This window comes from Chelonoidis abingdonii, chromosome 5 (genome assembly GCF_003597395.2).
Source record: "Chelonoidis abingdonii isolate Lonesome George chromosome 5, CheloAbing_2.0, whole genome shotgun sequence".
Classification (NCBI taxonomy): domain Eukaryota; kingdom Metazoa; phylum Chordata; order Testudines; family Testudinidae; genus Chelonoidis; species Chelonoidis abingdonii.
In genome coordinates, this window is record NC_133773.1 from 137,122,582 (window position 1) to 137,137,435 (window position 14,854).

At 38.6% G+C, this 14,854-nt stretch overlaps 1 protein-coding gene across 2 annotated transcripts in view; it reads right to left on the bottom strand.

Moving 5' to 3' along the window:
* Positions 1–14,854, bottom strand: part of CTNNA2 (catenin alpha 2) — an 826,679-nt gene that overhangs the window by 496,008 nt on the left and 315,817 nt on the right. The gene's annotated exons all lie outside the window — the stretch shown is intronic.

The following is a 14,854-nucleotide window of genomic DNA, read 5'->3' on the forward strand; positions in this document are numbered from 1 at the left end:
ACAGAACAAGGAGTAATGGTCTCAAGTTGCAGTGAAGGAGGTTTAGTTTGGTTATTAGGAGAAACTTTTTTCACTAAGAGGGTGGTGAAGCACTGGAATGGGTTACCTTGGGGGGAGGGGGTGGAATCTCCTTCCTTAGAGGTTTTTAAGGTCAGGCTTAACAAAGCCCTGGCTGGGATGATGTAGTTGGGGATTGAACGAGATGACCTCCTGAAGTCCCTTCCAACCTTGATATTCTACGATTCTATGATTTCTATGTTTTTTTCTTTCACGTTTCTTCTTGAATACCCAGCTCCTAACACAGATTCAGTCTTGACAAAACTGAAGACACTGCCTCTCTGTTTGATCTCTTACCCCCTTTCTACTGTCTTTCCTATCCTTTGGGGCTGTAACTTCAGCGTAATCTGAGTATTCATTATTTTTCTCCCTCCATATACAGGATTTCATTACATCTTTTGTGTTTCTTCTTCCTTAAGATAACCAAAACTCCTCCTTTCCTTACTTTCGCCACAGTTAAACCCTGTACAACAGCTGGTCATCTCTAATTTTGATTTCAATAATTTTCTTGTGTCCAGTCTCTGACCCTCACCTGCACCCAGTTCCCTTTCCAGTACATCCAAAATGCATCTGTTAGTCTTCTTTCTCTCCTCACTGGGACCACAGCACTAACCTACCAACTATCTCCCTTTGTCAAGAGCCCTTTTCCCTCACCAATTCAAATCCCTCTTTAAAACCAACCACTTCAAGCAATTACCCCTTTCTCCTTATTATTGCTCCTCTCCAGCAAGGCAGGATGACCGTGGAGGTCTGAAAATCTGAGTTTAGTATTTTTCACATTCAAAACACAAGACATTCTACAATTCTACATTATATTTCCCATAGTGACAGTACATTGAGGTATAAAAGCCATCTTGAAATACTGAAATAGAAAATGGTAATGCGAGGACAATGATGGGCTTGTGGCTGTTTTAAGAGCCAGGCCATTCTTCCTATCCTGATCTTTGTGCATACTCTAACATTTCCAACACATAGTGCATAAATATTGGAGTTTTGCACTTAAATTTTATATAGTGGTTTTGATATATTTTTATTTAGAAGAAAAGTATATTTATTTAACTTTCATTCTCTTAAGTATTAACTAACCACCAAAAGTAATTATCAAAGTTAGTCTAATGTATAATACTGCACGATTTTAAACAGAGTTGGGTGAACACTTCAAACAATTTCCTCTAATAGAACACGTGTTTAGATAAATTTATCATCTATACTAAATGTCCCTTTTTCACCCGCTTTCCATGATACAAAGGCAATTAAGTTACTTGGCAACATATTTTGTGGAAAGCAAAGACTGAAGTCACCTGAATAAAGATCTGCAGAGACTTAAGTCTAACTTCACATGTGTATTTGGGCCAAAAGAGTTTGTGATCTCATACAGCCATGGAACAGAAATAACATTATAGAACCTATCTGACTGATCTCAACCTAAACAACTTGGCTCAAAACTTGAAAAACTGAAAATCAAATGCTTTAAACAAACTAATTGTGATTAACCCATCATTACTGTTGTTGAAAGTTCAATGAATACATTTGATCAAATACATTGAAGGCAACTGTGATCTGCTTATATAATGTACCCTAACAGAGAGGTTAATTCAACCAATTCATAGTTCATTAAGAATTATTTCCTCAATGCTAGTTTCAAAGAAAGGATATTTTCTTTGCTATATTTATATTAGAGTGTATCATCCAAAATTAGTGCTGTTGCTTTTAAACCAGTTTTTGACATCATATATTTAGTTCTATCTATGAATTGTAAAAGACAACATACTAAGGGATTTGCGAGTTTTGTTAGGGGTGTTGTTTATCGTGTGCACACGGGTGTGTGTACACTTGTTGAGAATGTATAGAAATATAAAGGCCAACAATCGTTCACCGCTGAACAACAATTACTTCCAAAATACATTTTCACTCTTTATTTATAGGGCTTTATAATTGAACAATGTAAGCCAGGAAAATGGTTTTATATTCTACTCTTGGTGGAAGTCACTTCTCTATTACAGAAGGCAGGTTTAATTTCATTTCCTTCAGCTGGAATTGCACTTCAGTTACTCTGGGTCCAATAGGTGTAATGGCATGGTGCTGCAATGCCACAATAAGAAAAAGCATTTCAAAATCAAGATGATGGTTAGGGACTTTCTGAGCTTTCTGACCTGCATGCTTTGTTTTACAGAAGGAGCTACTGGTTACAACTATATTAAGGTTTACCAACACTTCCCCTTATCATGCACAGTTTTACATTTTTGACAAATTTTGACTGTTCAAGCTGGAATTTTCTGTGCTTGGTCTCTGCCTCGGGTTCAATTCTTTTGGAAAATTGGGACAAAAATGGGAGAGTTGGTTGAGCCAAACATGTAGGAAACAAGACACAGACAACGACATTAGGTTTGATGTGGTGGGAAGCAACTTTATTAAAGCCCAAACTCCTGGGGCGGTTGAAGTTATCCCCCACTTGGCCTACCAGGCAGTTACTTGGGTTCAGTATGGTAAAACTAAAAAATTAATCAAGAGGGAGGAGGAATGACACTCCCCCTTCCCCTCCCCACCCACCTCCCCCAAAGAGTTCTCAACCAGGGATTCAGACCATGTTAGGATCCGTTACATCCTCCCCCATATGATTCCGATGAGAGTGACTTAGCCTGCTCAAGATTTGATCCCAAACCATTCTAGATTGATGCCAATCCCCCTTGGGTCTTGTTCTCCACATGCACAGGTTTATTCCAGGTTACTCGCTTACTTTGTCTGTCTGCATGGGATGTCAGCCATGGGTTACAACATAGTTTTTGGTTGCTTTGTTTTTTGTTTAACGTTTCTCTGGCCAAGTTATAAGCCATGGAAAAATCACCATTTGCACATGCACAATAGAATTTGTTAAAGGTTTGTGCCTTAATTTCCTGAACATGCCAACTGGGACATACTTTGCGGTATCAGGGCAGAAGTGACCATGACTTGTCCCATAGAATTAAGATAAAAGGTGGGAAGTATGTAGGAATATATTAACGTTTACACATGTTATATATGTACACAGTATTCTGAAGTTTATCAGTTTATCTACTATATTCAGCCTATCAGGTGTACACGTTTGTGTTTTAGCCTTCTCCAATTGAGGGCCAAATTCTCTTCACACTCATTCTGTTGTAAATGGTCAATAAAGCTAGCAGAAATACTCCTTATTTATACTACATAAGACTGGACAGAATTTGTTTTTTCACTCTAACCCTTGGCACTGCTCATTAACCAATGACAAATATTAATATGATAGAACACACAGTACCTCAAAGTAGCAACCCTGAAAGCCCTGTATTCACCATTGTCATATGATTATCATAAGTTTTATACAAAGTTTGACTTGTGAAGCATCATGTTAAAAGTCTTGATCTGCCAAACCTTGGTATCCTGTTGAATTGTATGTGCTCGCTGTGACATTCCACTCCATATTATTTATGAAAATATGCTTATGATATGAATGTATTGTACTTTATTCAAGATGGTGCATGTAACATATCATTGGAATGGTTATGATTTACTGAATGTGATTATCCAATTTGTATGCCTGTATCATTTTTGTATGTGAAGTTAGGAATATTGACCATGTATCTGTATTTCAAATGTGTTACTTTGGGGGTTTCCCCCTTCAGGTACAAAAATGGAAAAGCCACACAGAGCTAATGACCCATTAGCAAAGGTAATGGTCTGTGAAAGAGCTTAGTCTTCCTGTGGGCAGCCTACCAGTAATGGCTGCCACAGCCCCGCAGAGACATGGGTCTGAATGGCCTGATACTGGACCCATACTTTGGACTGCCAGTGTTCTTGGTACTGGGAGACAAAGGGTTCCTACCCACCCACTTCCCGGATCCCAACAGAATCACTCTCATGTAGCCCTCTGGCCTGGACAGAAAGAGGCAGGGGGCTGCTGGTGCTGCTAGGCCCTAGGCTTTCACTGCTGCTGTTGCTGCTCCAGCTACTCCTGTGTCCAGACCAGACCACTCTCCCTTTAAAAAAAAAAAAAAGACTTTTGTAATTTGCCTGCAACAATATCTAGGGTGAGAAATTACTATTTGTAACCAATTTCTTAAGTATATTGATCTTAGCTTACATATTTTGTTTTATTTGCTCTGTAATCTGCTTTGTTCTGTCTGTTATCTCTTATATTCACTTAAAATTCACCTTTTGTAATTAATAAACTTATTTCTTGCTTATACTATAATCCCGTTTGTACAGTTCATGGGGGTGGGGGGCAAGAAGCCATGCATCTCTCTCTGCACGTTGAGGAAGAGGGAGAATTCTATGAGCTTGTGCTGTACAAAGCATTATTATTTTGGCTTGTCTCCCAAAAGGGGGTGCATGCGAATGCTGGGGGAGTCCCTTCACTGACTTCAGCCAGTGTCTGCAGTGGGGTGTGGCCCTGTCTCTGTGCGTGTGCTGCAAGAGACTGGAAATCCTAATTCAGTAAAGCAGGGAGAGGGAACCCAGGCTAGCTGAGCAGGAGAGGCTCAGTGAAATCCCAGTACATCAGGTGGGATCCAAGCTATCACACTATCATTGTATGTGAAGTTATGAAGTATTGTTGTATGTGTTACTGAAATATGTTGAGAAGTTGGTAAACACCCTCAGCCAGTCTTTCAGTTGCAATGGGGCGCGGGGGAGATAGTGGTGATGGCCCATCAAGTCACAAGGATCTTTCTAGCATTTGGAAGTATAAAAGAGGAAGAGTAACCTCATCACTTGGCCTATTTCCCCCATCTCAACATCTGGAAGAAAGTCTACAAGAAACAGACTTGGAACTCAGGAAGTTTGGTCCCAGGCTGGAAAGGAGTCCAGTCCGTGTATTGAAGAACTGTAACCTCCTTGTACCATTTGAGACATTGCTTGAGTCACACCTTGATTCGTCTGCTAAAGTTAGAATTTAGACTGTATTTCTAATGTAATCAACTTTGATCTCTATGCCTGCTACTTATAATTACTTCAAATCTGCCTTTCTGTAGATAATAATTTTGTTTTATATTTTACCTAAAACAGTGCGTTTTGGTGAAAGCACTCAGGGAAACTCAGCTCAGATTACGAAGTGTGGTGCATGTCCACTTTCCTAGGAAGATATGGCAAACTAAGTAATGAACTTATACTAGCCAGGCTTCTGACCAGTGCAAGACAGTACCATTTTGGGCTGCAAGGCTGGGGAATTGAAGGGAATTGGCTGAAGCCTCCCTATTGATGGTCCATGAGTGGCTGGGAGATCATTCATGTAATTAAGTTGGGCGCGTTCCTTTCTGTGGATGGGTGTGTAAGTGCCTGTCACTGGCTTTTGCAGCACCACAGTGAAAGAGGCAGCCCAGGCTGGTGGGTTTAGAGGGCTCAGGGGATCCAAAGTCCAGGTTTCATGCTAGGAACCCAAGAAACTGCAGACTTGGAATTAATTTGCAAACTGGACACCATCAAATTAGGCCTGAATAAAGATTGGGAGTGGATGGGTCACTACAAAAACTAATTTCGCCCGACTTGTCAACTGTTTGAAATGGTCCACCCTGATTGCATTGGCCTCATCACCATGGCAAAAGTGATTTTTCCTCCCTTGGTATTCTACTGTTGAGAATAGCCCACTTCCACTTTAATTGAATTTCCACATTAGCTCTGACCCCCACACTTGGTAAGACAACTCCCATCTTTTTATGTACTGTGTATATATACCTGCTACTGTATTTTCCACTCTGTGCATCTGATGAAGTGGGTTTTAGCCCATGAAAGCTTATGCCCAAATAAATTTGTTAGTTTCTAAGGTGCCACAAGTACTCCTCGTTGTTTTTAATGATTATAACTTTGCTTTATTATAAACTTAGAACAAATTTCATTCCTTCCACATAATGAACAGTTTGAGAAAGATGATTTTTTAATTTGTTCTCCAAAAAATTTTTTTTTCTTTAATAGCAGCAATTTAAAAAAGAGAAAGATTAATTTGGCTTGGAGTTTAGCACCAAGCAAATACAGCATATTGTAGTTTAGGAAAACCACCTAAGATCACTTATTGACTCATCAGTGGAGCTCCAAAGAGCCACTCGGACAGGGCTCACTGCACATGCAACTCCTTCCAACTGATCTTAATAGCGTCAGTAACATTATCACTGCAGAATGCTTCTCTCAGCCAGAACAACAACAACACTGTGGCTGCTACGTTTTCAAGATGAATGCTGTTGCCATGGTAAAAAGCTTTTGGTCTCTAGCATGAGAACTTTAAAATGCTAAGGACATCATGTGATTAGGGAAAGGTAGAACCCTTGCTTTGATATGAGAGACAGGGAAATGAGAGAAACTATTTCTAATCACCATCTTTTCTCTCTACTGGCTTTCTGAGACGCATCCTGTAATGAACATGCAATTATAATCAAAGCATTTAATAAGCATCCCCTCACTCCCACATTGTACAGATTACCAAAGGAAGCACATCGTGGGAAATCATTTTAAAAACCGTAGTATTGAATGTACTCTTAAATATATCTCACCATGTTCTGAATACATCCTCCTATTTTAAAAACTGTATCCGTAACCAAATCATGTTTAATGAGATCAAAACTCTACTCCACATTACTATATCCCCCACGAAATGAATACGTAGCACTACCCAAACCTCTATATGCATTGGCTAAATGTTGATGTATTTTGTCAAAAACAGATTATCTTCCATGGCTAAATTATTCAATGGCATCTACAAGCCTAATCCCCTTGTGTTCTCAAATTCTGAGTGTCTGCTACACTATTTTTGTTTTACGTTCCTGCATAAATCTGCTAAACTCAATATGTTACAGCAAATTCCCCAAATCAAAGGCAATCTGCTGGCCTATAAAACACTCTTTTACTGAAAATCGAAGGGTTCAATATGGTAACAATTCAAGAAGTCAGTAAGCAATCTTTAAAAACAATGAGGAGTCCTTGTGGCACTCTAGAGACTAACAAATTTATTTGGGCATAAGCTTTCATGGGCTAGAACCCACTTCATCAGATGCATGAAGTGAAAAATACCAGAGCAGGTATAAATACATGAAAGGAGAGGGTTGCTTTACCAAGTGTGAGGTCAGTCTAACGAGATAAATCCATTAACAGCAGGATATCAAGGGAGGAAAAATAACTTTTGAAGTAGTAAGAGAGTGGCCCATTACAGACAGTTGACAAGAAGGTGTGTGGTCTGAAGGTTGAATCACACACTACAGTATCTGCTCAAGTAATCCATGCTGTAAACTCTGATCTGTTCTTGCTATACACAGTGTGGCCTGGCCTCGCACCCATTCATGTATTTCATATCTAATAAAAATCTGAACAGTTGGTCTGATTGGATTTTAAGTGATGCAAATTTGAAAATCAAAGAGGCAGACTCCCTTTAGACTTAGTCTATTTAGTTTATAATTGTAAAGAACCGCAAATTACATTTACTGTGCTACTGAATTCTCAAGAGATTCAATATGAGTTTTACCAACTGAAAACTATTTGTCATTTTAAATTTGTTAACAGCAAATAAAAGTGTATTCAGCATGTGATGCCTTTATTATTTTAGTACAGCCTTGCAGACATAATCAGTAAAGGTGTAATCACTTTTCACTGCCTGGATCACTCTTTGGTTTTCACAATTATTTAATTACATTGTTTGACAAAAATAGTTATTTTTGATTATTATTATTCTGTTAGTCTGGCAATTAAATTAAATAGATAAATAGTATTTATATTCCCCATCAGACAGATAATCATTTGGAGAGACCAGTTTGACATTCCCAATTAGAAGTGTCTTCTCAGAAATGTAAATATTCCTACTTTAAGATTAAAAGAAAAGTTTTATGAAATATTGAGATTGTTTATCAGCCTGCATTTGACCAAAATCAGAGGTGGTTCTAATGATAGAATCCTCAACTGGGAAGTGATATCCAACAGTAGAAGTCAAAATTCTCGTTTAAAATAACTTCTTTTTACTTTTTGATCAATCTCTGCTCAGATGATACCCCTTGAACTCCCATTCCTGAAGATGAGATATTTATAAAAGTTATAAGTATGTATTAAAAATAAACAAACAAGATAATTCAAATGTAGCAAACATGACAATGGAAAAGAAAGTAAAATACTCTCCCAAATCCAAATTTTTTTTTCCCTTTTTTGGCATTGCTTTTCTTATTCCCCTTGTATGTTATATATTACTTATATTATTTGTCCAGATTAGGCCCTGATCCAGCAACTGACTGACTGCATGCGGACCCCTGCATAGAGCTTCTCTGAACTTTAAAAAATGTTCTTCTGTATAAAGGCATACAAACTCATAGATGCAATAGCATTAACCACACAAAAGAAGTATATGCACACTCATACTTTCCTTATAAATATATCACCACCTTAGAGCTGTGTTAGACTTGCAACTTATATGAAAAATAAATGATCTCCCACTGTGGCTTGAAATGCAAAATAAGGAGTCACTAATTAGGGTATATTACTCCTGCAAACTCTTCAGCACATTTTAATACAGTTTGATTTCTGAGACAGACAAATGAATAAATATATCATTTTATTTAAATATATTTGTTGGGAATTTATCACTTAATTTATTAAAACAACAGCTTAGTTCATCACTACTATTGCCACCACTAAAAACAAAACAATTAAAATAATAAAAAAAACCTCCTTAATTTGCCTCTGTGATATCAGTTACTGTATTAGTTCTCATCTTCCCTTTCATAGCAAAATAATGGAAAAAGTAATGTATTACCACCTTTCTTACCTCTTCTCCAAAAAAAAAAAAAACACCACCACCCCGCCCAGCCATTTTCAGTCTGACTTTCACACTGCTCTATGGCAAATGGTGTTCTTCTCTAATGTCACCCTGCTTGCCTCTCGGAACTTATTCTTCTGAACTTAAGATCTTCATTTGATACTTTACCTATAACATCTTTATCCATGATCTGAACTGTTCTGTGCATTCTAAGCACCTACCGATCTTACTTCCATGACTGCATATCCAACCACCTATTTTCTGCAATTGACACTCCACTCTTTTATGATATCCTGAGAATTTAGACCTTGTGCCCACCTTTTCATTTAATTCCTATTTCTAAATTCATGTCTATCATATCCATATCTCTTTCACTGTTTTGTGTCTCTCGTCCTTGCTTATTGTTCCATTTGAGACCAAATTCTTCATTGGTTATAGATCTCCCAGACTAATTATTCTGCCTAGCAACACCTTCAAATCACCACCTACCTGAGACACTAATGCAACAACATGCCAAATCTCATTTTTTCTTATCTTGTTTACTCTAATTCTATCCATTACACACTCCCTAATTTTCAATCTGACAGTGTTTAATTTGTCCAAAATATGACAACTATTCTCATTCATGCCCAGAGGCCAGAACAAACTACATCACCTTCAGAAATGATCACTAGTGTCCTGTCTATGTCAATAAAGAGAACAAATTCTCAGTGCTAATCCTATTGAGGGTATGTCTTCACTGCACTGTGAACCCATGCTCTTATGCAGGTTTTAGTCCAACCTTCCCCACCATCCATGCACACACAAAAACCCCTCTGATGTGGATCTGTAGGTGCTTTAGGCCCAGGCTAGCTTACTCTATTGTGGGTACAGGTTTGAGTAAGACAGGCTGGAACCCACTCCCCTTTCAGTGAGGATGCAGACAAAAATCATCTCAGCTAAGCAACGCAGGTGCTCAGACCTGGGTGTCAAAGGTTAACTGTGCAGTGAGTCTTTACCCCTCCCTGCATCATAGACAGTGGACTGCACAGAGAAGCTTCTGTAGATTTCGGAAGGGAGCTGGGGAGTTGAAGGGCAAAATGCCATAGACTATTTTCTCCACACACCAATCTAGGAAGGACAATCTGGCACCATATATCTAACCTAATTGCTTCTCATTCTCCAGCAAGTATTCTGTACAATGTCCTTTTTCCACTCTGACCCTATCATCTAGAATAGTGTCATTGCTAAGTACAATCCTCAGCACCATCAGTTGCCTATCACCTCTTGCTTGATTCAAATATCTGCCATATTGATGGATTAGATTCTGCAGTCTTTACCCAGATAAAACTGCAATTGAAACCAACATCATCTGTAAGATTTGGCTCAATATATTTTTAAAATAACTGTAACTATCAGTATGCAGCAATTTTCATCCACCAGGAGCAAAAAGTTTTTTACAGCCTGATTATGTGGGAATCATTCATTACTCTTTCAAATGCAGCCACCTCTGGGTAAGCCACTGAAGTCATTCTATACCAACAGCAGTACAAATATGGTGGAGCCTCCTTGTTTCCGCCCAAGCTGCTCTCTGCATAATTCTTCTGCTCTCCTCTTTGGGCCTCCTTCCATGCAGTCTCTTATATCTGTAACTTCCAACCCTTCCTTGTATACCAAACGACCAGTCTCTCTTCATTCAAATCCATTCTCCAAACTCTCTATTTTCATGAAGATGTTCCAAGATAATAAACCAATGAAAGGCATCATCAACTATCCTTCAGGCATATTATCTGACAGAAACATACTGCCAGTATATAACTCAGAATATGAAATTATTTTCCTGTTTTCATCCATAGTTTAGTTTTCAAATATATGACACTAATGACTACCTCTAATAAAGCTTAACAACATTGTACCTCTAGCTCACCTGGAAAGAATTATTAGCCACTCACATGTAAGTAGCCTCATAAATGTGCTCTGACAGGACAATGCTAGAGGCTGTGCATTTTGACTAGATTATCTAATTAAATGTTTTGCTCCCCAAAACAGCTGTACAGTGTGGGTGGTATGGAACATCCTGAATAATTATGCAAATTTGAAACAGAAATTGGTGTAAATCTATAAAAATTGCAGATTCTCCTTAGCCATATGTCTTTTAAAGGCAAAGTACCCCTTAGCATTGCCACTGGCTGCTCCTTTTTAAGTAATTTGCCTAAAGATCTAAATCACACTAATGCAGTTAGACTACTGTGGGGTTAGCCATCTGGCTTAGTGGCTCATTAGTAAAGAAATGACCCCTATGCATAAAACACAGCTGGGTCATTCCAAGCTAATGAGCCTTCAAGTTTTATTGTCTGGTACATCTTCAAATGGCTGGATGTGGATCTCTTTTATAAGTCTACAATTTTTACATACTAACAATTAGGCATAAAATTAAATAAATTTTAATAAATATTATGATCTGTGAAAACAGAACTAAGCTATCTACTCATGTAACATCAATATGGACTTCTTTAAAAGAACGTTTCTATACCGTAAGATCCTGATAAACACAATGCCTTTATCTTTATTTTTTCTGGATTAGAACTTGCTTGGTAACTTAATTTAACATACTTATAATGTACTGCTCGTTAACTTATTTAAGTTTAATATTTTCACATTTTTATTCTATAATTTTAATGTAAATATATTGTAATAAAACACAGAGTTCATTCCTGCAAATTAGTTTTAAATATTTATTGGCTGCTCACATCAGAAAGATTTACAAGATCAGAACCCAAACACGCTCCCACAAGAAGCTAAGGCACCAATTCAGCAAAGTACTTAAGCACTTATGTGTCTAATTTTAAGCATATAAATAGTCTCATTGGCTTCAGTGGGACTCCTACCTACATATCTTACTGAATCAGACCTTGTATATTCTCATGAGATGCTCAGATGCCTCCACTCCAACACAACGAGAGCAGATATAGAGTGATCTGGATTGCTTGATAAACTGAGTGCAGGTAAGCAGAAAATGTTTTAATATTAATGAATGTAAATGTACCCATCTAGGAACAAAGAACGTAGGCCACACTTACAGAATGGTGGACTCTCTCCTTGGAAGTAAATGACTCTAAAAATGTTCTGAGGCTGGTAGTTGATAATCAGCTGACATGAGTTCCCAGTCGAACACTGTGGCCAAAAGGGCTAATGTGATCCTCAGATGCATAAACAGGGAAATGTTGAGTAGAAACAGAGATACCTCTGTGTTTGGCACTGGTGTGACCGCCTCTGGAATAACGTGTCCAGTTCTGTGTAGCGGGGTGGTTACCTGCTCCTGCTCTTGCTCTGACAGGGTTAAAAACAGCCCAGGAGAGGGCTGGGGCTGGGGCAAGAAGCCTGGGCTGATTAGGGAAGATAGGCTCAGCTGTGGCCAAGCCCCAAATCAGGCCCAGCTGGCCCCTATAAGAGGCAGTGAGCAAGGTGCTAAGTAAGGAACCTAGATTGGAGCAGGACTGGGGAAGGGCCAGAGGAGCTAGGAGCCCCGGCCTAGGAAAGCCCCAGGCTGCAGGCCTGGTAAGGCCTATTAGATACTGGGTTGCAGGAGCAGCCCATGGGTAGCCAGAGGAAGCAGGTCCAAACCCCTTTGCCTGTGGTAAGTGGCTTACACTGCAGTCTGCCCCAGTGAACGGGGGCTAGATGGAGACTGGGCAGTAGCCAAGACTGAGGCTAAGTGGGGATAGTGGGTGGGGGTTCCCCTGGGAGGGGGAGACCCAGAACTATGGGAGTACTGCTAGGAAGCAGCACACAGTTAAAGGGGCATCTGGGTCCTGAGAGGGACACCATCCTACAGAAGGCGCTCTGGAAGCTGGAAATGCTAATTCCCAGAGACAACCAGCAGGAGGCGCCACAGGGGTGAGTCCACACCCTAACATCCTGGTATCCACAATTCCAGACAGATGTTGACAAATTGGAAAGGGTTCAGTGAAGAGAACAATTAAAAGACTAGAAAACACGCCTTATAGTGATAGACTCAAAGAGCTCAATCTATTTAGCTGAACAAAGAATTGATCAGTCTATAAGTACCTACACAGGGAACAAAATCTGATAATGGGCTCTTCAAATTAGCAGACAAAGGTATAACAGGATTCAATGGCTGAATCTTGAAGCTAGACAAATTCAGCCTGGAAATGAGGTGCAAAGTTTTAACAGGGTAATAAACCACTGGAACAATTTACCAATGGGGGTGGTGAATTCTCCATCACTGATAATTTTTAAATTAAGATTGGATTTTTTTCCCTAAAAGATATGCTCAAGGTCAAAAAGGAATTAATTCAGGGAAATTCTATGGCCTGACTGACGCAGGTCAGACTGGATTATCATAGTGGCTCCCTTGGCCTATGGAATATATGATTTTATAAGCAACAGTGAAAATCAGACTGCTTTTTTCCAGTGTCTTTTATACTAACTTTATATTAAATATTGTAAAATAAACATGTTTTTTTTTAAAAAAAATAGTGAATGCTTCTTGTTTTCTTACCAAAATAAGCATAATAAATTAGAGATAATAGAATAAGCACCCACTGCAAGCACAGGGCCTTATTCACACCAGCAGTCTTTACTTGCATTTATGTAATAAATTACGCACACAAGGGTTTGCAGGACGAGGCCCTTAGGCATTCAAAATATCATTTAGCTTTAACAGGTAACAGATATCTTTACACTGAAGTAATGTATAAGGAGTGAGTTCAGTGCTTGAATTTTATAACCTAATTTAAATTTCAGTCATTGAACATGTCTATGCAAAAGCCAGATGAAAGACAAAATAAAGTTATTAGTAAAAAGGTCATGTCTGCAATGAAAACTAAATTCTCCACTGTAAAAAATCATCAGCTTGTTAATAAGAAGTGAGATAAACAAGCTAATATTACTAGCCTTTCACAATAAGCAGTAATTTCTATTTTGTTCTCTTAAAAAAATCAGTATATTCTCTGCCTCAGTGGTCCTACCAGCTGGGTAAAACTCAATTTTGTTTTTTCATCAAAATGCCATAATAAAATATAACTAACACAATTTTGTCCAGTTCCTTCGGTTTCCAGTGTTCGAGATAATGTGATTATATTAGATAACACGGTTTCCTCTATCAGTGTCAATCTTTTTCGACTCTTCCATGACATCTCTTATCAACAACAGATTGTATAGTTATTAATACAATAGTCTGAGAGCCAAGAGTTTCATTACATTAATATGTCTCTGGTTAATTCTACCTTACCTACTTATTCAGCTTAGCCTTAAAACCCAATTAAAATCTAATTTATCTGATCCCTGGATTCTGAATACTATTTGGCAATGAATCTGACAGCCTCGTTGTAACTACATTACTACACATTGTGCCCCAAGGTATTCTAAATAATGTTTAAAAAATTTATTTAGAGCTGCAGAATTCTCTTTTGGGGCTCCTTGATTTCAGAGTGAAGAACAAATGTTTTATCATAATGCAAAAATCTAGTTATGCTAGTTAGGGCCGGATCCTCAGTTAATGTAAATTGCATAGCTCCACTGGAAATAATGGGACTGTGACAGTTTAAACTAGCCTAAAATCTAGCCCATAGGGCCCAATTCTCCACTATGTTGGAGCTGTACTTGGACATAGTGAAGAGGGGCATCTGCAAAATTGCCAGTTGATTCAGTGATACGTGGCTGCCTAGCATTGGCAGAAGTTAGAGTAGCAGAGGGTGCACTCTAGCTTCCACCATTGACAGCTCCATTATGAAGTTTGCACCAGCAGAGGATCAAATGTAAAGTTTATTTGGTGGACTGTAATATTAATCCTAATGTGTTAAGGGAAGACTTCCCTTTTGCTTTCTACAGCCCTAGTTGTGCATTCACATACTTTTGCCTGGACATGTATGACTACATGACTTTAGTGGTGATTTGCTATTATTTTGTTACATGAATGACTTCAGTATTTACTAAAGGTAGATCGTGCCAAACCAACCTGATCTCCTTCTTTGAGAAGGTGACGGATTACTTAGATAAAGGACATGCGGTAGATCTAATTTACCTCAATTTCAGCAAGGCGTTTGACACGGTTCCGCA